Below are 23,938 nucleotides of genomic sequence, written 5' to 3'. Positions count from 1 at the left end.
GGGGGGCAGACTTAGTTTTTCGACGTTGTCTAACTCACGAAGAGGTTGAGAGAGTTTTGAATGATTGTCACTTTGGAGCATGTGGCGGTCATATGTCTGGGTATGCCACAGCTCAGAAGGTGTTGCGCGCTGGTTACTTCTGGCCATCTATGTTTAAAGATTGTATCATTGCAGTCCGGAAGTGCCACAACTGCCAAGTGTTTGATCGAAAGATGCGCGCACCACCTGCTCCTCTCCACCCTATAATTGCCGTTGGTCCATTCGCCAAATGGGGTATCGACTTTATTACTTGTAACCCTCACTCGGCCGGGGGGCATGCGTATATCATCCTCGCGGTTGATTATTTCACTAAATGGGCCGAGGCGATGCCTACATTCGACGCAAGCGGCAAAACAGCTGCAGTTTTCATATTCAATCATATAATAACTAGGTTTGGTGTCCCACAAGCAATTATTACTGACCATGGGAGCCATTTTCGAAACACCATGATGACTGAACTTACAAGCCAACTTGGTTTGCGCCATGACAGCTCTACTCCTTATTATCCGCAAGCCAACGGTTTGGTTGAGTCTATCAACAAAGTTCTGGTCATCATGATCCGACGAACCATTGGTATTCATCGGTCGAATTGGCACAACATGTTATTTTCGGCGCTATGGGCATACCGAACCTCAGTGAAAACCTCAACAGGGTTCACTCCTTTCCAGCTAGTTTATGGCTTAGAAGCAGTGTTACCCATTGAATGTGAAATCCCATCACTTCAAATGGCTGTCGAATTACTTCCAGCTACTTCCGAAGAGGAGAAACATTTATTGTACTTAGCTAAATTAGATGAGACTCGACGTGACGCTACATTGGCAATCGAGACTCACACGAAGCGAATGAAAGCTCAGTATGATAGAAATGTGACCCCTCGAAATTTTTCGGAGGGAGACCTAGTGCTCTTATATGATCAAGCTAACGATAAGCTAGGTGCTGGAAAATTCGTTCCTATGTGGCATGGACCCTATATTGTAAAGCGAAAGCTAGCAAAAGGGGCTTATGAGCTAGTAGATTTTGATGGGGACTCTTTGGATAAACCTAGAAATGGACTTTACCTAAAGAGGTATTATGCTTAAATGGTGGGTATGGAGAATTTTTTGTTAGGTTAGGTTTTCTTTCTAGCTAGTTTGATTGTTAGTTAGTCAGTGTGCTTAGCTTAGTGAGTGTGTTTTTCGTCGTTATTCTGGCTTATCTTGGTTTTTCTCTTGATGTTGTAGATGTCGACGCCCCTCCAAACATACATTGGATTTGCTGATGGTGCTTGTCGTAGTACACGGAATATCTCTTCCGCAGCTTGGGTTATCTATTCACCCTCTGACGAGTTAGTTTCTATGCATGGGGTAAGCCTCAGTCAAACAACGAATAACATTGCAGAATACAGTGCAGTGGTTGAATTATTATCCGAATCTATTTCATTTGGAATTCGACGTTTGATAGTGAGGTTAGATTCTGAACTTGTTGTATTACAGCTTAATAGAGTTTATGCCATTAGAAATCCTGTGTTATTAAGGTTGTTTTTGAGAGTGCGTCTCTTGGAACGTGAATTTGATTACATTGAATATCAGCATATTCCAAGGTCCTTAAATACATTAGCAGATGCAATTGCTTCTCGAGTGTTGGACAGACATTTACGATAATCATGCAAGTAAATTTAAAAAACATTTCATCATACATGTTAAACAAGATAAGCCGGTAATAGTGATATATGTATAGATAGAAGTGTGTCAAAAAATATACATCGTCTTCGATCATAGGTTGAAAAACACCTTATGATCGGCAAAATGATAAGTACAAAAAGTCAAAATGTCACATGTGTCCACAAGTGACTAGCCAATCACTGGTGGTGCTCCCTGTACGACACCACTGCACGGGCTACCTTGCGCAAAAATCTCCTCAACGGTCCAGGGACCGCGACTACGTAGCGCTGAAGTCTGATAGGAATATCATCCATAGATGTCTCCGGTATATCCGCCGTCAGACGCTGTAGATCATGCTCCAACTCAGTCAGTACCTCTGCAGCCGCTGCGTCCTGTGGGGCCGGTAGCGGTGCAACTGGATGTCGCCTCTCGAAAAGCCGGAGGTTGGCTGGACGTTGTGGACCAACATTTGCATTTTGAAAATTTTACTGTCAGTTTAGAGACGATATATATATATAAAAAACAAAAAAATACATAATTTGAAAACTCATGAAAAATAAAGTACCTCTGTCATCCCATTGTTCTCCCTGTGGAAGAACCATGTCCGGATCACCTCGAAAATCTATTCCGGCATACGGAAAGTCCTGAATCGCGAACACCTGGTCCTCTAACCAGTGAAAATAACTGTCAGTAAATCGAACAACTGCCGCACCCTCGTCCGGATGCCGGGCCATCACAGCAACCCATCGTACCAGCTTTGGCTCCCGAGGACCCGAAATATCAACAGTGAGATGCTGAGGGATCAACATTGGTATCCTCTCTAAGGCAAAGCTCACGACTATAGGCCCATATCCAAAGGTCTTTAGTCTGCCGGTCTTTGCCTTGGTCAGTTGGGCTTTCAGGTTAGCCAACAATGCATCACACCAGTTGAAAATGGTGCCTTGGAGACAATCAATTGCCATCCGAAATTGAGACCCAGTAGCAATATGTAAAGTGGTTGAGCCACAAATTCTGGTCACAGTGAAAGCCAAGACCATGAGTTCACGTTGAGAGACATATTTGATCTCTATGCCTTTCTTGTGCTCTCGATCAGGTAGACACCAATCTGCTCGGAGACTATCAAGGGATTGGCCACCCGGCCTAGTCCCAGCCAGATTGAGTTGCCCACCTCTGTTCGGCAAGCCAGTAAGAAAGTAAATGTCAGCAGGCTCTATCTCGAGTTGTTGCCTGCCGATATAAAAGCATTGTTCTTGAACGTTCCATCTCTCGACCAGCCACTCCAAGAACCTTACCTGAGCTCTCATACCAGGTATGGACCAGTATTTGTATAAACCACATCCTCTTAGGGCATCGAGGGAGGGTTGATGATTGATTGCAGCTTCATCAACCTCCTCATGCTCTCTTTCTCTCCAATCCAGCATGATAAGTGCCCTACACATGAATAAACAGGCATTAAAATTAGTTTTGAGAAATTTCAATGGTTGGTTTGGGAGTTTGGGGTTTCAAAACCCGCGTTTTGCGGAGGACGCACCCTGCGTTTGGCGCACAGTGCGCCGGGACGCAGGTGGCCTGAAGGTAACCTGCGTCCCCCGACCTTTTCCCTGTGTAGGAAAAAGTCGGGGGACGCAGGCCAGCCTTTAAGAAACCTGCGTCCCCCGCAGGGCGGTTTCCAAAACCCAAAACCCCCTAAAAATAAAAAATGAAACTTAAAACAAAATTCTAAACGGATGAAATTGACAAGGAGGATGTTGTGAAATACCTAGAAGAGACGGCGTTCGATTCTAACGGTCGGATTTTCCGCAACGACCACGGGAAGTTTCTTGTCAAAAGCTCCTTTTTCAACCTCAACAGTCAAATGGTAAAAATGACATGGTAAAAAGTCTTTTTATAGGTTTTTTGGATGAATTTGTTCATTTTTCACCATGGAAAGATGTTTTTCGATGAATTTTTGCCTATCTTAAACAGGTATGAGTAATGTGTCGCTTTTGTGCAGGACAAAGGGACTTAGAGGGAAAATTGTCATTTTTCACAAACAAAATATCAGAGTCATCTTTTAAGCCCTTTTATGACTCCTAAAACATGAAAAGATTGCCGAGCGTTTCTTTTACACTCGTTAAAACGGAATTAAAAGACGGTCCCCTTATAGCTCTTTTCTGACCGTAAAATCAGGAAAAGATAGCCGTGTTTTTGTCGTTTCAAACTCGATACGGAAATAAAACGACGTGTCCTTGATCGCTTTTTACTTTTCAGGTCAATGACACTAACTATGAAAGTACTCCTTGGTCGCAAGATCAAGCGGTTCCCCGAGGTATTATTTTATACTTTTTCGGGCTTGAGGGACACAAATTTACGAAAAAGTTCAACTTGGAGTTTCCTTAAGTTTTTCAGACTCTCTAAAATTGAAAAACACCGAGTTTCTCCTATACTGGGCTCGTTAAACATTTCACAATAAAGGACCTGTTCAATTACAAACAGGAATGAACCACTCCTTCCTAGGGTTCGAATCAAAACTGGGTTGGACTCATCCGAAGGATGAGCTTATAATCAAGCATATGTTATCCTCCTCAAGCTTGTTAAAAATAAAGAGGTACTTGCCAGAAATGGTGGGGGAAAAGAGAGAAGAACGAGCCTATTTGTTACCTTTTGTCTCAAAAGAAACTTTATCGCCACTCTTGGACACGACACTTTTCATTCACTTGGGTTGGGAAATCTTTTACCTCACAGTCAATCAAACCACTTTTGAAAGTCTTCAACCGGGTTCCAGGGATTAACTTTGAGTTATTCAACACCAAACCATCTGTCGTGTCGTTATGTGTCCAAGAGGTCTGCAAACAAAACTTTCATCTGCAAAATACTTGTCATCCATTTGACCATCCCCGAGTCAGTCCTTACAGCAATATTTCTTCAACTTGAACAAATGATTTCGTGTTGTGGGCTTGCCTGCAACGAGTCTCTTTCTATCGACATCAGCACATTATCTAGAGAGATGACTTAGAAATCGTCAGTGCCTTGAAGTCTGCATGCATCAATGGCAGGTTTCTCTCCTTTGACGTCAGTTTACATCATTGACTTTCGATCGAAGGATTCTGTGAAATGTTCGACATCAACTCATTCATTCACATCTCATGGATTGTACTGGGTACTTTGAGAACCATTGACATTACTGGTGGTTTCTCTCACACTTGTTAACAGTTTACATCATCGACTGGTAATCAAGTGGTTTCTACCATGTTCGACATCGACTCATTTATTCGCATGGCTAGAATCGTACCAATTCGAGAAGTAGGAATGAAGACCCTGGATCAAATCTTTACCATCCAGGCTGCGAGGAGTTTTGTATTCATTATCTAAGTAGACTAATCATAAACAGATGGCTGCGCCCATATTGTATCTACAAAAGTCTATGATTATGATGTACTACAAGATCATTTCTGTATCAGAGTAGTTAGTTTGTTAGTTAAAGTTTTTATCTGAGTATGGGAATGCCTACCTCAGTGATGATATAATCTTATCCATGTATTTTGTGTTGAAAATTGCAGGTTCCAACCAGGTTCTCCATGAGATAATCCTCGAAATGATAAAGCGCTTCACCCCTCCTAGATAATACAAGACCCTAATCTATTCCAGGCTTCGCACTTTAGGGGGCAATCTGTTACACTAAAAAATGTCACCATGGCTATTTACAGTCGGTATGGCTCAAACAACAGTCATACTACCCTTTTGAGCAAGTCTTATGCCTCTAATATTCATGTCAAACTCCAAGAAAGAGAGAAAGTCCTTATAAAACATGTTTATCTCTGGGTACGCAGGTTCTCTCAAGCCTTGCCTGCGGGTACGCACATTTTGTTCATAAGGTCTGCGTCCAAGGACGCTCTGTATCTAAAGGGGCAGGTGCGTCCCTCTGAAAAGGTTAAAATGCGCAAGTTTTATCTTCAAAAACTTACTTGTGGTCATTTCTAGAGCATTCTAGAAGATTCTTGGATGCATATTGAGCGCCTCCAGATGGTTCATGCACTCCTATCAAAGAGGAACTTATCCCATCAATAAGGGAGTGATCCCATCCAAAGAGGGGACTATCCCATTGATGGTGGACCTGATTAACTTCCTCTTGAGCACTATAAAAAGAGGCATTGAGCCAGAAGGAAGAAGGTTGAAAGCTATAGATTTATAAGGGTAAATGCTGCAGGAATTAGGACTCCCATTTAGAAGCTTGTGAGGAGAGATTGTCATATTTACTTGTTCTATTTGGAGGTGGGTGAGCTTTGTCAAAGTAGAGGAAGACTCTTGTGGACCCTGGAAGGAGCTTGCACAACACCAAGGCTCAGGTTGTAATGGTTCCTTTTGATTACCTTTAATGCAAATTGGTCCATTCTTCTCAATAACTTGTTGTTAATGGGTTATTTCATGTACTCCTTGGTCTATGTGTTGAATATGCTTTGTTTTATGTTATAATCAGGTGCTATTTAATTGTTTGACTGTTGGTGATTGCAGGTTTTGGAGAAAAGGAGGAGCTCATCCAGATCAACAAAGCTTGGACTTCTACAACAGCGTTTGGACAAAGGTAAGAACGAAACACTTGATTTCTCATATCATAATGTATGTTTAGAGAAGGATAGCTCCAGTTTGTTTTGTTTGTCATTAGAATGTCTTAGACTTCTAGGAAGGTCAGCTGTGTCCGCACCCTTGACTGATTCCGTGTGACACCTGGGGAGTATTTTTCATCACAGTAGTAACATAATCCCTGCTTTCTTCTTTTTGCCATTTCTGCAGGTGACACGTTTTGAACCTTAAGTGTTTGAGTAGTGCTGTGAGCCTGTGGGGAGCGACCCTTGGTGGTGAAATTTGGGCGATTGGACTGGGTTGCTAACGCACGTTCAACTTCACGAGCTACCTTGCAAGCCTTCGACCATGTAGGAGGGTGGTGCAGTTGGACGTGAGCTTGTATGGCCTCTTTAAGACCACTGATAAAACATTCCGTGTAGAACACATCTTGGAGACCCGTAGTGCGGAAAGCTAAGGCTTCAAAGGCTGAAATATATTCATCCACTGTGCCAGTCTGTCGGAGCTTAGTGAGACGACCCAAAAAAGCAGAGTCATGATCAAAGCGCTCTATAAGAGATTTTTTGAAGGTGTCCCAAGTCAAGAACCTTCCATTTCAATGTTGATGCCATTACCACCATTTCCATCTTTCATTGTCCAAGTACGTGCTCCCCACCATAAGCTGAGTCTCATTATCTAAGATGTAATTCAGATTGAAACACTGCTCCATGTGTGCTACCCATGCTGTCGGGTGAGAACCATCAAATTTATGCATATCCAACTTGGGTGGTCGCAGACGAGATTGTTGGTGGGTGCCCCAGAGGTGAAGAGAGTGGCTAGACTCACCCTCACTGTGTTCATTGCCAATATACGCCTCCTCGCGGGCTTCCACCTTGCCCTTTGAGAGTGTGTTGGTTAGTGTCGTCATCTGATCTTGGAGTTCTTTCAAGGATTGTTCAAGTTTGTCGATCTTCTCATTGGCCATAGCTTGAGCTCTAGTTTCTACCATGCATCGATCCAATGTACTTGAAATTTGGGACCGCCCAAATTTTTTTTGCACTAACAATTGAATGGTACCACCTTGCTTAGCTCGTCGTCCTGATTCTTATGGGCTAGATCACCAATAAGTGCGCTAGGAATACTACAGTAGCCAAATCCCCAAAATGTCAATGCTGCCAAAATTCCTGTGAAAATCAGGCCCCGGTATAGGAACCCACACAACTACTCAGATCTGGATGGCGGCTCTGGTGGATCTGGGAGATCTGAATGGCTGATCGGATAAATCTGAGTGGCGTAATAGATTGCTGCTGCGGATCTGATGGATCTGAGCTGCGGGACTGATTTCTGTTGTTGCTGCAAACCCCACTTGCGAGATCTGATCTGGTAGAGATTATGCGTGCTCTAGAGATAGAAAAGGGAACTATGGTCTCGAGGAGTGTCAGGTGCTACAGATCGCAATATACATAAGGGTCTGACCGTAGTACTCAGCCCAATTTTTCAGGGCACTAACCAAGGAGGATCAACCGTACCCTTAGCCGTACAACCCGACTACCCTATTGTATGGGCGAGTAATCTCTCCAAGTGTTGTTCTCGGTGTACTGTAGCAGCCAGATGACCAACGTTTTATCTATGGCGAGGTTTCAAGGGAGCTAGGGGGCTTCCGATATACCATAGGGTACTTGGAAGACAGTTCGTGCACAATTCTGTTTAATGCGCTACTACTCGAAGGGGTACCCACAGGGTTTACAAGGGAGTCCAACAAGTGTGACCACCTCTTGTATTTCCTACGTGCATGCGTCCCCAAATCCGCAAGTTTATGCGCTCAACGACAGATCCCGTGGTTTGAAGACGCTGGAACACGTCTCTAGCCAAAAAAAAATTTGCTAAAAAATGGAGATCCCACCGGCCCTGGAAAGCGCTTTGATACCACTTTTTATGCTCTTAACCTGCAAGATGATACGAGAATACCAAATATGCGCATAGATATACCCAGAACATAGAATAGTGAGAAATAACAATAGGTATTTTATTATTCATAAAGTAATGTTCACTTGCCTCTTCGAGGGGGCAACCTCCAATAGAGCAGAGCTCAATTACAAAATAAGACACGATGCTCCTCGAAGGGAGTCTCTATCCTTTATATATGACTCATACAAGTAATACCATGCAGCAATAGATCCAATATTCACTGAATTTAAAACGTAAATAAGAAAAAAAACATCAGTCTTTTGCCATCTCCTTACAATCACAATCACAATCATCCACCTACTTTTATTTGTTACCTTGATATTTTTATAATTCATTGAGTGAGAATATGCTTGACGATCACTTATTCTGCTATCGTAATTGGTTATACTTTTGAATGAAAACAAAAAAAATAACAACATTGAAAAAGCAATAGTAATCCAAATCAACTTACTTCCTTCTCTCTTATTTTAGCCATAGATTAAAAGTTTTCAAATTACATTTTGTAAGTTTCAAGTTTCTAAAAATGTGTCTTTTGGGTTTTTAGATCACACACATGAGTTGTTTTATTTATATTTACCATGTGTGTAATGCCCAATTTTCTTCCATTTTATAATTTTAAATTTATGACCTAGTGTCAATTACAACACATATTCTTCGGTATATTTTCGAGTTTCTATGGAAAAATGTTTAATTATGTAAAATATTTCATGAAGTAATGAAAAATCGTCAACCAAATAATTGAAGGGTGGAGTGCCAAAATGAGTCAGGGTACCACTAGCGGGAATTAACAAAGGGGTTGGCAAATCATTTTTCCTATTAAAATTGTAGACATAGCTAAAAACCCATTTTGTAATAGTGTCAAATTTTGAATTTGAAAAATCTTACCTCCTCTATTCCCCTTGAAAAGTAGTTAATGAAGGGATTTGGGTGGTTGAGTAACCAACTACCCAAAGTTATGGAAGCACAAGGATGGAGTGGACAATTGAAAATGGTTAGAGCTGGGTACAACAAGTACCCATCTCAAGTTCTAAAAGTTGGCCCACAAAATACCCTATAAGAGCCATAAAAATTTGTGGGTTTTCCCCTGGTTAGAACATCGAGACGCAGGAGATGGAAAATGGACAAGTTTACCAAGTGTAGGAAGGGCATTAACGGCCTAGAAAGAGCTATGGAAGATTTTGTCGAGAGGAAAGACTACCCACAAGTGAGAATAAAGTAGATTCAAGAGTGGGTCTTTGCTAATATTTTATGTTAGTTAAAGCTCTCGAGGGAAGCTGAATTCCTAAACGAAGCTTAATCTGAAGGGGAAACTTTATAGAATGGTTGGACATGCTAAATCTTGATTTTGATTGCTAATTTAATGCAGAGAAACCCAACCCCGAGCTAGGAAATGAGGACTACAAATTTTATGATGGTTGGGTTGAAGAGAAAGAACTAAGAAGGGAGGTGTTTGAGGGACTACGTTGGCAGAGAAGGGACTCCTTTGTGCAACAAAAACTAGATAGGAAGGAATATGAGCAATTTGTGGAAGCCCTAGTCTAGTGGGAAGTAGGTGACTGTCATTGTTGCTTGTGAAAGAGAGTGACTTTCATAGTTGAGAAAAAATTCCTCGAGAACTTGAGTTATTTCCCCTGATGGTATCATGACTTGGCTAGTAGGTGGCCAATTGTATGCAATACAAACCCAATTGAGCCTATGGTAAGGTGGAAAGGCCCACACCCCTCTTTAGTTGTAGGCATATTCCTTCATATAAATTTATGTAATTTGCTTTTAGCTCGATGTTTTCCAATTGTGTAATTATTTAGTTTATTATTGTTTATGATGTTATATATGATGCACACATCAATAGAAAATGATGCTTACAACATAATTGATTACACTAAATAAGTGAAGGGTAATTTAAGGTGCCACTGAAAGCTTAATAGCTAAGTCTAGCTTGAATTGGTTGATGACAAAATCACGTATCTAACATGATAATCTCTTTAGTGAGGGCTAAATAATTCTAAGTCTTCATAGAATATTTTATGGTATAATGTTGAACTAAACACCATTAATTATGTGCACATGAACAATGGTGATATACTTAGAAGCCAAATCTCAAGACATGTAGTTCCCTCTATCATTTTGAAAATGGCCATAAATCATACTCAAATCACTAACAATGAAAGGAAAATAAGAGCCTCCTCGTCCACTTTGTGAGTAAATATCATAATATTTGCATGATGCTTGGAACGTCCCAATGTTAAATATAACACATCCATTCAATTGTCCAAATGGGTTTGAGCCCCATAAAAGGATCACTTGGATACCCAGATCCTTTAGTGCTTATGGTAAATCTGTTTCTCCATCGTTTTCCATCGATGTATAAATATGGGCATTAATGTAATTAAACCACAATCTAATACAAAATAAAGATCTTAAACTAACATGTCACTGTGATGCTGCAATGATAAATCAATTGATAGCGAAATCAAGAGTGCTTAATCTTGTCTGAAGGGAAACCTCATTTTCTTGTGATACAATAATTGTTTGACCCCATGAAATGATAATTTAACGTCCATGAGACTAAAAATAGTCTATGGGACCACCAGTTCCCTATTTTTTCACATTTTACAATTCAATCCTTTTCTTATTCAAATTGATGATTAGGTGGTCCAAACTTCTAACAATCCCCTCACTGAAAAGACAATGCCAAGAAACTGATGCTAACATATTCCCATAACTTTCTCTGATGTCTTTGGACGCATCACATTCCAAAATAAAATGTTTTCTAATTCCAGTGCGCCAGATGTGCAAAATATACACACCCATTCTTCCCAAGCTTCTTTGGCCTTTTTCAACGTCTTGTTTCACACCGAAGTTGATGCAAGTTGGTTCTTAATTGAGTAATAAGAACCTTTTCCCTCCACCAAATTCTAGCTCCAATGTACTTTTTTGTTGGAGATCACACATATGGTTGAATTCCCCATTGTATTACTTCTTCTTCCTACCCAAATCTTTTCCCCATACCCATTTACCAAACTTCTCCATAACAAAATTATTTAGTTCCTTGCTATTTGTGGGACAGACATTGAGGTAGATATTCCATTTTTGCATCCATGTGTAGTTTTGTCTCATTCATGTTTTCTTTCTTTCACTCATTCCTTCATTGAAAACATTAGGCCATAAACATACTCCCATTTGCTCAATTCTTTTTAGATATCTCATGAGCCGCACCATAACAATTGCTTCGATGGGAGTTGTTCTTGTTTCACTCAACATTATCTCATAAGGTACCAAACTTTTTATTTTGAACTTTCTCATGATCAAGCATTTTTGGATTTTCTCAATTTGTTTCCATTATGAGACGGGGGTGTTGTTGGCGCATAATTCACACCCATATAGCATCACTGGACAAAATAGGAGTCCAAAAAGCACTTTAATCGTGTTCCAACCCCATCACTTTTCCTCTCTACATCTGTTTGAAGAGCATATAATGATTTCCACCCTCCTAAAATTCTCTTCTTTCGGTAGTCCTCCCAATTAAGTTTGTTGTTAAAATCAACCCCGAGCTACTTGTACTCATTTACTTCTTCAAGAATGTTGCCTTCAAAAAAGAACTTATGTTGGCTTTTCTTCCTTTTATTAGAGAAAATCATTATTTTGGACTTGCTAGTATTTGCATCCCCCCTTCTCTACAAAATGCTCAAGGGCATATAGGTGCACCTGCAATCCATGGGATGATTTAGCACTCAATACAAGATCATCAACATATAAAAGAAGCTTTATCACAAGCTCCCCCAACTGAACACCATCTCCAGCTTGCAAATTTAGCCACTCTTCCAGTTTATCAATATATAAACCAAAAAGAGTAGGGGATAGAGGGAAACCTTGCTTGACTCCATTATCACTTCTAAATATTTCTAAAATACCCACTAAGGTTCTAATTTTGAAAATTCTATGGACAATGGCTCCATAATGAAAAGGAATTTCAAGTTTTTCCATTCTCCTCCACAACTTATCTCTAGGGTTATGCAAAACTTCCTCTCATCCGCAACAAGGGGTAGTAACTATTCTCGTATCGTGTAGTAACATTGTATGCCCATGACCCAGTAAATGTTCTTTTTGCATGGAAGGGGACCTACCAGCAAAATACGAGGCATTGCGCATATAGGCCGAGTCATGAGCTCATACGCCCAATTTCTTTTGCACTTTGCTTGACGCTGTGAATGTTTGGCCACACTACTCATGAAATTAAATATTTCATTGACTTTCAAGTTATTGGGTACGATTTGGGATGCCCTACCATAGCTTATCGTCAAAGAGAACCCTCAATCTAAGCGATAGGGGTGCACCATTTCATCTAGGAGTCCAAGAGATACATGATATAAGCTTCTATCACATAGAGAAAGTTGGGTTATGCGTTGTTGTGTTCCATAAATATTATGTGCTTGTAAGGCACTGTGTGGGCCAACATATGAGCTATATACGTTCATTTATGACCAAAGGAAGACACTTCTGATCACTATGAAGGGTATCAACCCCAGTAATACATGACTCTATATCAAGTTGATTCTTTTAAGAAGAGGGGGCACATGTGAAGGTCACATGGTAAGGTCAATGGCTCACTGTATTCAACCATTTCAAAGGAAATGCAAGTTCTCACAAACACCATTCTAATTCTAGGTCAATATTACCGTAAAAATAAAATAAAATCCCAAGTTCATTACCATAACTCGTGCAATAAAGCAAACCTAAAACCATTGTTCTTCTCATGTCATAAGACTATGTGATTTATGGATCATTAAATTGAGGTATCAATGGCTTGAATGTAGAGTATAACCTAAAACAAATGTTATTCCCATGCCCAAAGCTTGGGTGATTTATGGATCATTAAATTGAGATCTTAATGGCTTGAAAGTAGAGTATAATGAGTGCTACATAGTAGCTAGCATCAACTGCTTAGTTTAAATATAGCTAAATTAAAGTAAAAATAATGTATTCAAGTTTAAGGTTTATAATCCAGTCAATTTAGATTTTATTGATTGGAAAATTGAGGTATTTTATTAATTTTAATTTTGCATTGTAGTGGTGGAGAATCAAATCCTAACGGATTACAATAATAATGTCTTATTGTAGTGATAATGTTTTTGTTGAGAAGGTTGTTTAGAAGGTTTTACAATTTTTGTATAAAGTATAGATAGATATATTTTAAAGGGTAATTATTCTTGCGAGATATATATGTGAAAGAAAGGTTGAATATATTCCATAAAAGAATATAAATATTAGAAATGGAGTTGTTTTATGTATGTAGTTATTTGTTGTTTGAATTGATAACCATTTTAATTTATTATCATTTCTTTTTTTTACTGATTTCTTATTGATATTAAGTAAAATTATATAATATTTTTACCATAATTTAATTTATTTGTTAAAATTCATGTTAAAGATTCAATTTGTCCACAAATCAAAGAGTAGGGACAAAATGGTTTTCAGCGCTCTTAGGGACGATATATACCTAGGGGAGCAATAAGCAACATGACTTGTTATGATTGGTCAGCTAGTGGACCATGTCTGACATGGAGTAAAGTAAGTGGAGAGGCATTGTTTCCATCATCTACACATGTCAGGAAGTAACTGGAGCAACATCATTGACGTCATCTGCAACAGAACGCTAAATGCGCCAAAATTGTAGCCATGTTCGAATACATTGTGGGTTGGATGGCACGATGAGGAGTGAATAATGTGTGTAGTTGTGATAGGAGTACCCAAAACAATCATTACATAAAAACCTAAACCAATCATATTGCAGATAAATAATTTTAAATATTAATACAAAATAATATAATTCAATCCATAATGTTAAACTATGGAGAAGTTGCAAATGTTTTTGGTAAAAAACAAAGTAATACCCGGTCAAAGGAAAAATCGAATGCGTAATACCATGCCTGGGACAAGTATAATAAGGCATTATTATAATCATTTAAATATAATTACAGAGAGCTCCGTACCCTACAATTTGTGAATAAATCATAGTTAAGTTGTAGTGGCCGATATATTTCCCTAAGAAAGAAACTCCTCTTCATGGATGTAATACAAGTATAAACTATGGGCATACAAGCTCAAAGGTCATGAACTGGTGAAATTTGGGTACACGAGACCAAAACTTGTCATATTCATGGTTAGTGGAGGGTTCTTGTTAAGAAAAACATGACTAATCTTGCTAAACACACCCTCCTTAAATGTGGGACTTCATCCTCTTAAAGCCAATGAAAAGGTTAAGTGTGATGCAGGTGGTATTTGAGATAATTGTCAAGCTATTAAAGATGAAAACTTGATACCCAATGTTCTTAATTAGGCATCAAGGGACCAAGTATGTTACAATGTACATGAAGTACAATAACAAATGTAAACCATTGTCAATATGATTTATGAGACAAAATATTCATACATAAAAAACCTCCAAGTTCAAGATTTATTTAGCAAGAAGACATTTTCAAGCCATGAAATTGTTTGGGTTGATATATGCTATGAATATGGTGTTATCGATGATGTTTCTTTGATCCCATGTGGTAGGTTGGAAGACTTAATCCAAATGCAGAATGTAAATTTCTACAAATATCTATGAGGAATGAAAGTAGTGATGGTGATCTTTTAATGGAGGGCCAACATCCTTGAACCCTTCATTATTAGTGTTTATTGTCCCAAAAAAATATGTTTATCATTATTTTTCTGTAATATTCTTGTTGCGAAGGTTAGTTATTTTTTGTAGGTTTTAGTGTTGTTATGGTGCAAACTAACTTGGAGGATGTTTAGTGAGGAAGACAATTTTTGTCTATAATAGGGGGTGCAAATGCAAATATATGTTGTATTTGTATTTATCCTAAGTTCCCCAAAAAATATGTTGATCTTTATTGTTATGTAATAATATTGTTGTGAAGGTTAATTATTTTTTTGTAGGTTTTAGTGTTGTTACGACACAAACAAACTTTGAGGATGTTTAGTGAGGAAGATTTTTTTGTCTAAAATAGGGGATGTGAATGCAAATTTTATAGCTAAGGAGGTGAGTGATATGCCGAGAGTTACCCTTATATCATACAATGAGTATCTCCATGACAATTGCAATGGTTGGCCATGCCATGGAAATAATGATACGTCTACTGATCCAAAGTCTTTAAGCATCCCTTGTATTTTAAAGTGGATTCAATCAAGATAAAGGCACATTGTGGACTTAGTGTTCTAGTTCATACAATATTGGAATGGAATATTTTTGGCACGCCTTCTGGCTAGGAGGGATTCCAAAAAGAAAATAAAAATTTAATAAAATTTTTGCATACACAAAGCTACAAAAAATGGAATAAAAACACCTTCACGAACAACAAAGAAAACTAGTAAATTAAATCACTCTACAATTTACCATACACAAATGCTGCAAGTAAAACCATTGTTGCACATAACAAGAAATTGCTGCAAATAACAAGAAGAAGTTGGAAATAACACATATAAGGCTAGAGTCCATATGTCCTTTCCATTAACAAAATCAAGATTTACATCATAGGAAACCCTCCCTGCCATGGCGACAGGGAGGCTGTGCAACCTCTCCAAGCTTCACACACACTCCAAAAAAAAAAACCTTATGCAACTCTCTCTCTAAAAAAATCAGTCCCAAATCCTTACTCAACCCCATACATAATCCTTAACCCTATGAGTTGGAGGGGAATATTTTAATGTTTTCATAAAAATATCTCCTAACAGTTTTTCCCTCGAGGGAAAATGCACCTTACATGGCATTTAAATTTCATTACATGTGAATTTCATTGACATTTACATGTCATTCGCATTTACATTTATATTTTACACTTACATTTTGCCTTTAATCTTCTAATCAACCCAAGTTCATACTTGGGCTCCAACAGGCCCCCGACACAAATCTTGGCTCATCCTGAGTCAGCTGCAGGTGAAGGTCCATGCTCACTTGTGCTGTCATTGCATGATCCAAAACCACTTCTCAATGTTGAATTGTATGTTGCTCCTTAATTTTTTGCTCTACTCTACGCTCCCTCTTGTCACAGTCCTTCCTCTATCTATGGGCATCCCAACCTCCTACTCGTAATACCCCATTTCTTGTCCTCTCTTGTGGGTGTCCCAACCTCCTCTGCTCACAAGACCCCACTTCCTCTCTTGCTCTACTTTACTCTATCTAGCAACAACTTGCATTCATCTATGTGTTGTTCTCCCTTCTTCCACTATCCATGTCTGTAGCATCTACTCAAATCCTCTACATGTTGTTGCTTGCAAGTGCGGTTGGATTCTGCTATTGTTGGGGTTCTTTGCTATAAAATTGTCTCTCTCTATTTGCATTTTCTTGATTATTCTGGGCATATGAAAATTGCAATGTGTTAGTTGGTTTGATCAGGACCAACTAACAACATTGGCAGTGTCTTAATAAAGGCTGGCCATATACTTTGCCCATATTTCCTCTCTACGTTGCATGGGTCTTTGTGACCTGGAAAATAAACTAAACAACAACAATAAAAGGGCCTATAACAGCAGTTTAAAATATCACTGTAGAAGTTTATGGGTTTTGTTACATTTGACTCTAGAAATTGGGCAACTTTAACCAAATTTAAAAATTTCGAGCTCTTCTTTTCCTTGGCCATGGCTCCCTTTGTTAGTTTATGTAGCATCAAATGCATTCTAGCCACGCAGTTTGGTGGAGAGGCTAGAATACATGAGATCACCAAAACCCATAAATCGTTTATAGAAATTCCACATATATATGAAGTAATTAGATTATTAACATATTTTTTAATGTTTCCTAAGTCTAAACTTGGGAAAACTCGTTAATTAATTATAATTAATTAAGTCAAGGTGAGAATAGTCTAGAAAATCATACGAATCGATCCAGAAATGATCTGATCCATTTATTAAGATTTAATCTTGGCTGTTGGAGTCCCAATAGGAAGATATAAGAAGGGATCGATGGTCACTTGGAGAACACACGAGAGACACTTGGAGAATTCGATTTTCCAGAGTATCAACAGTCAATTGCTGGAGAGTTTGAGGTTTAGTGAGGGGCAAGGACAGTGAGATTGGAGGAATTTTTCCAGATCCAGTGGGTACATTTGCAGAGAGGCCGAGATTTCTCTAAGAGGCTGCACAGAGCCTCAAGAAGGCAGTTTGATTTACTGGGAAGGAAGATGTTTTCATTTCCAGAGGTCGGGTAGAGGTTCTAGAGTGTCAAAGAGACGTTTTCCCAGCTAGTAGCAAGCATGATATCTTGATTAACATTCATTTCGGGTAGCACGCAGGGCAGGCATCTTCAGTTTGATGTAAGGCCTACGTGGACCCAGTTGGATGACTTGCTTTCAGAGGCAATCCAGTGTCGGAATTTCCCGGAGTGAGGGTAAATTTCCCTCTAGTATTTTTGCAAGTATTTTCTCTGTAGGATTTCTGATTTTGACATCTAGATTATTGTACTCATAATTCATCACTGCTATATAATAATAAAATCCTTCGCTAGTACACCAATTTTCCCAAGTTGGGTTTTTTGGAGACATTTGTCCAAAAATAATTGTGTCAGTTTTATGTGTGTGTGTGCTAGATTTTCTCAATTTCCAGCGCTATTATTTTTTGCAGTTTTATTTGTGAAGGTTGCAGTGTAGTTTATTCGTTATTTGCCATAGCAAATAAATAGTTAATTAATTAACAATTAGAAAAATTAATTCTAGTTTCTACAATAGGATTTCAGACTTGAAATTTTCACATTGTATTAGAGTGTAAGTGATCAACCGGGAAGCTCAAAAGCGGAGAAGGCAATTTCGCTGTTCAAAGGGAGCAATAGGACAAAGTTCCTAGAGGTTGCACTATTCATTAACAGACAAGCCAAATTTCTTGGGCATAGAATTCTATTTTCAGTTGCAGGGTTGCAGAAAAGTTTAATTGCTCGAGATTGTGATTCTAGTAGTCAGAGAGAGCAACAACGACTCAGATTTTCGCTTAGCAGATTTATGGTTGGACAAAGATGGTTTTACAGCAGCAAAATCAACGTCGGATGGAAGAGAAATTACACACATAGAGGGATATTTCTCTTAGAGGGTTTCTATCTAAGAAATCTAATTTTCCTAGTTGCAGATTGGCAGTAGCAACAAGCAAAACTATGCATTCTAGGAGGAAGTGTGAGTAGTAGAGTAGCAACCAAGCAGAGGAAGAGGGAGTTTCCAGATTAGATCAAATATGGCCAGAACTAGGCTTAGAGTTCAGGATAGGTTGGAGGGAGCCTCCAACTATGTCATATGGAAGGATAGTATGTCCTTTCCTCTAGACAAATATGGCTTGAAAGCCTACGTGGATATGTGGTGGTAGTTCCCCATGATGCAGATCAACTCAAGGAATACAGGAAGGATATGGCAAGGGTGAAGCGATTGATCTTGGATGGAGTCTGAGATCATATAGTCTCACATTTGGTAGATAAAAACACAGCCAGAGAGATGTGCGTATCTCTCTCCATGCTATATCAGTTTTCTTCTGAGAAGTAGAAGATGTTCCTGGAAGAGAAGCTCATATGCATCAGGATGCAGAAGGGAGAAGGCATAGATCCCTTCCTCACCAGGATTTAGGAGGTCTGAGATCAGCTTGTAGTTTTTGGGGCAATGCCTCAACCATAAGATTTAGTACGGTTGGCACTAAACAGTGTCTCGAAGGATTGGAAAGTCTTCATCCAAAGTATATTGGGCAGAGACAGACTACCTAGATTGGACATAATGTGAGCTAATGTACAATAGAAGGAAATGAGGCAAGCCTTTCTTAAGAGCTCCATCAGTGGAATCAGTAGCAATGGATCAAAGGGTGTGAAGGAAGACGAGAACGTGGCCCTTGCATCGAAGGGTCCTAGTTAGGGGCAAGGGGAGTAGAAGAAGGAGAAGAAGAAGAAGAAGAAGAAGAAAGACCTGCCAAAGGTCAAGTGCTTCAGGTGTGGTGAGTTTGGCCACTGTAGTACCCAATGTCCTCTCAGGAAGAAGGAGAAGTAAGACCAATAGGCAACATTTAAAAAAATAGACAAGATTTCAACTAAGATAGAGGAAGAGTTTTCTATGTTCGCAGACATACCTCCAGGAATGAGGTGGAGTGATTTGGTGCTATATCCCAAGAGAGCTAGAGACCTACAGAGATTGGGAAGGGTCCTTGAGGCATTCAACTCATGGATCATTACCTAGCTACAAGGGGCCCACAATATTCAGTAGCAGGATGGATCAATGGTAGTTGTCGCAGTTAGTACCAGAGTGACATTTGCAAACTAATAACAATTAGAGACATGAGCGTAGTGCAGAGTTGAAAATAGAGCAGGTGGCTCAGTGTAGAGTTGGCATCAGGGTATATTCTTTAGTGAAAATGCAGATGCTAGATGTGGTTAGGACTCGGGAGACAGATGCATCATACTGAACACAGTTGATTTAGTATTTCATATGCTTCTTAGTTACAGTTGTTCTAGTTGCAACAACAACACATGAGAGGGAGTTGCAGTGCAGATGCAGAGTTGGCAGCAATGTAGCAGTGTCAGCAACAACACAAATTTCTCACTACTACATAATAATAAAACCCTCAACTGCTGCATCGATTTTCCCAAGTTAGGTTTTTCCAGGGACATTTGTCCAAAAAATAATTGTGTCATTTTTATGTGTGTGTGTGTACGCTAAATTTTCTCATTTCCTAGTGCTATTACTTTCCGCAATTTTGTGTGTGTGAAGGTTGCAGTGTTTTTTATTTTTTGTAAGCTTGGTATGACTAATAACAATATGGGGACAATAGGGGCACAACAATAAAAATAAGGGCTATAATGACAATAGTAATGGGGGAATCACTAGTATTATAGGGACCTAACATGCCCATCTCCTTCAAAAAAGTGTTGTCCTTAACGCTTGAGTAGTTTTGGATGCTTCTGTATAAAATTCTCATCCTCCCATGTGGAATCTTCAGTGGTTAAGTTCTTTCACTTGATGAGGTACTACGAAATTGATCTATTTCGTAGTTGTAGAGTTCTTGTTTCTGTGACCGCTTCAGGTTCCAATATGAATTTTCCTTCCTCGTCAAGTTTTGACAAATATTGTTTGAACTGGGAGCTTGTCACCTATAACCTTCTTTAAGCATGAAACATGGAAAACTGGGTGCACTTGGGAAGCTTCAGGAAGCTCCAATTTGTATGTCATATTACCAATCTTTTGCAACACCTTGTATGAGCCATAATAATTTGGTGATAATTTATTATCCTTCTTAGCTTGCTTGAGGAACATTTGTTTATATGGTTATAGTCGTAGGAATACCCAGTCACCTACATCAAAACTTCTTTCACTGTGATGTTGATATGTCTGTTGCTTCATTCTATTCTGCGCCAAAGTGAGGTTATCCTTTAAAAGTTGGAGAACTTGTTGTTGATGCTCGATGTGATCTTCCATTGCTTGAACCTTAGAATTTTCTCTTAAATATGATGTGATGGATGGTGGATGATATCCATAAAGTACCATAAATGGTGTAATTTTTGCTGCAATATGGAAGGAAGTGTTATACCACCATTAAGCCAAGAGGCAACCATTTGACCCATTGTGTTTGTTTATCAAATACAAAGCAACAAAGATATCCTTCCAAACATTTGTTTACTATCTCAGTTTGCCCATGAGATTGAGGATGATAATATGATCTATGAGCTAACTGAGTACCAAGACAAGAAAATAATTATGTCCAAAAATTTCCAGTAAAAATGGGATCTCTGACGCTTACAATAATATTTTGGTTTCCAAGTGGCTTTTGAATTGTTTCCATAAATGTAGTAGAAATTATACTGGATTTAAATGGATGAGATAATGCACAAAAGTGTGCATACTTGGTAAGTCTGTCAACTACCACCATGATGACACTCTTTCCTTCAAACTTGGGTAAACCTGTGATAAAATCCATTGAAACCTCCTCCCAACGTTGGCTTGGAGTGGATAAAGGTTGTAACAGACTTGGGGTCTTAATTGTTTCAACTTTATTTTGTTGGAAAACCAAACATTCTGCCACAAACTTTTGAATATACGATTTAAGGCCATCCCAAATAAATTCCTTCTTAACCCTCTGGTAAGTTTTTAAAAATCCTAAGTGCCCTCCTAAGGGAGAGGTGTGTAATTCCATAAGAATCTTTTGTTTGAGTTGGGAATTCTTACAAAGATATAAGCGATCTTTATACCATAACGAATAATTTTTCCAGCTAAATGTATCATATATATTGGGATCTTTTTGTAACTTTTGAATGAGTCCTCACACTTCTTCGTCATTCTTCCATTCATCCCTTGCTTCGTTTATCCAATCTGGTTGGATAATAGAAATGGCACAAAGCAATGCTTCCACATCCTCATCCTTTCTTGAGAGTGCATCTGCCACAACATTTTGCTTCCCTTTTTTGTAGATGATTTCAAAATCATAACCCAACATCTTTGTGACCCATTTTTGCTGCTCTTATGAAGATAATCTTTGTTCTAAAAAGTATTTAAGACTGTCATGATCCGTTTTTACCTTGAAATGTCTTCCCATTAGGTAGGGTTTCCATTTCTTAAGTGCATGTAGTATTTCCAACATTTCCTTCTCATAAATAGCTCTGTGTAAATACTTTCCTTTGATTGGACGACTTTCGAAAGCAATGGGGTTTTCTTCTTGCATTAAAACAACACCAATTCCATTTCCTTAGGCATCACATTCCACGATAAAGGTTTTTGTGAAATTCGACATAGCTAAGACCAGTGCTTGTCACATTGCCTCTTTAAGATGTTCAAAGGCCTTCATTGCTTCTGGAGTCCATGAAAATGCATCTTTCTTTAATAATCTTGTTAGAGGTGCTACTATTCTCCCATAATTCTTAACAAACTTGCAATAATACCCTGTCAACTTGAGAAATCCTCACAGATGCTTTATGGATGTGGGGATTTTCCATTCCCTAATGGCTTTAATTTTTCTAGGGTCTACCTTAACACCTTCATGAGATACAATATGACCCAGATATTCCACCTCTTGTACTCCAAAGAAACATTTGGAGATTTTTGCATATAATTGTTTCTCTTCCAATAGTTTGAGCGCCCTATCAACATGTTGAACATGATCCTTTCAAGACTTGCTGTAGATTAGTATATCATCAAAAAATACTAACACAAATTTTCTAAGGAAGGGTTTGAAAATGGAATTCATCAAACCTTGAAATGTAGAAGGTGCATTGGTAAGGCCAAAAGGCGTGACCTAAAATTCATAATGACCCTCATGAGTTCTAAATGTTTTTTTCCAAATGTCTTCAATTTTCATTCTGATTTGATGATATCCTGAATGAAAATCCAACTTGGTGAAGTAAATTGATCCATGTAATTCATCCAATAACTCATCAATGACAGGAATGGGAAAATTATATTTAATGGTGAGCTTGTTGAGGTCCCTATAATCTGGACACATGCACCATGATCCATCCTTCTTGTGTACCAATACTACTGGAGCAGAGAAATAACTTTGACTAGGTTGAATTATACCAACCTCTAGCATTTCTATAATCATACGTTTAATTTCACTCTTTTGGGCATAGGGATATCTATAAGGCCTGATGTTTGGAGGAACACTTCCGGGAATCAAATGAATAGCATGATCATGATCGAATAGGTGGGAGGCCTTTGGGAGTCTAAAATACCTTGGAATGATTGTCCAAGACTTTTTGTAGATCTGAAGAAATAGATGATTTCGATAAGGGAATCTCTAGCGAACATAATTGTGCAATTACGCCTCTTTGTTCTTTCTTTAGAAGCTTTGTCATTCTGTTAGAGTTGATTATCTTCCCAGTTTTCCTGCAATACCCCTTAATTCAACTTCCTTTCCTTCCGAAAAAAATTCATGTAAAGTTTTTGAAAATTAAAAGATATGGTACCCAAGGATTGTAGCCATTTGACTCCTAATACAACATCAACACCACCCATTGGAATGGAAAGAATTTAGCTATTCAATACATATTCTCCCACTGATAGATTGATATTATGGCACTTTCTAGAGCAATTTATGGTTCCCCCATTTACAACCATCACTTGAAACTCTGGTCTTGGATATAGGAAGCAATTCAATTCCTTGGCTATCTTAATATGAATAAAATTATGGGTACTGCCTCAATCAATCAACACTATTACCTTTTTCTTATTGATACGTACGTCTATCTTGATAGGTTGAGGAGTGGTAATTCCGGCCAGTGCATTAGAAGATATGGTCAGATTCATTTATTATTTCTCTAGGGTTTTTTCTTGGTGTATATCCTCTTCTTTTGACGTCTCTTGTTCCTTTTCTTCCTCCTCTTCACAATCGATGTAAAATAATTTCTTCTCAGCACACTTATGACCTTTAGTGTATTTTCTATCACAACTATAACAAATCCCTTTTGCTCTTTTTTCTTCCAATTGTCGTGGTTTCAAACTTGTAGGTTTTGGAAGGCTATGGGCAACAACACTTCCATCTTTATAGTTGTGAGTGGTAGCCTTACTTGTTTCCATAATTTTGCTTTCCATTTTTCTTACCAAGCAGAATTCTTTCTCCAATGAATCAGGTTCCCAAAGGCTAACCTCATGTTGGATGTTATCCTTTAAAGTTCCTATGAACACATCAATAATATGCTCCTCTGGAATATATTTTACCCTTATAATAATTTTTTGGAAGTCCTCAATGTGCTCCATCATTGAACCCTTTTGTTGAGATTTATCAATTAGCTAAAAAAGGTGTTGATT

The sequence above is a fragment of the Pinus tabuliformis genome, chromosome 2_1, assembly GCF_031772625.1.
Source record: "Pinus tabuliformis cultivar Carrire ecotype Pingquan chromosome 2_1, CPIR1, whole genome shotgun sequence".
NCBI classification, from domain to species: Eukaryota; Viridiplantae; Streptophyta; class Pinopsida; order Pinales; family Pinaceae; genus Pinus; species Pinus tabuliformis.
The sequence above is the reverse complement of the archived record's forward strand: the minus strand, read 5'-3'. Positions refer to the sequence as shown.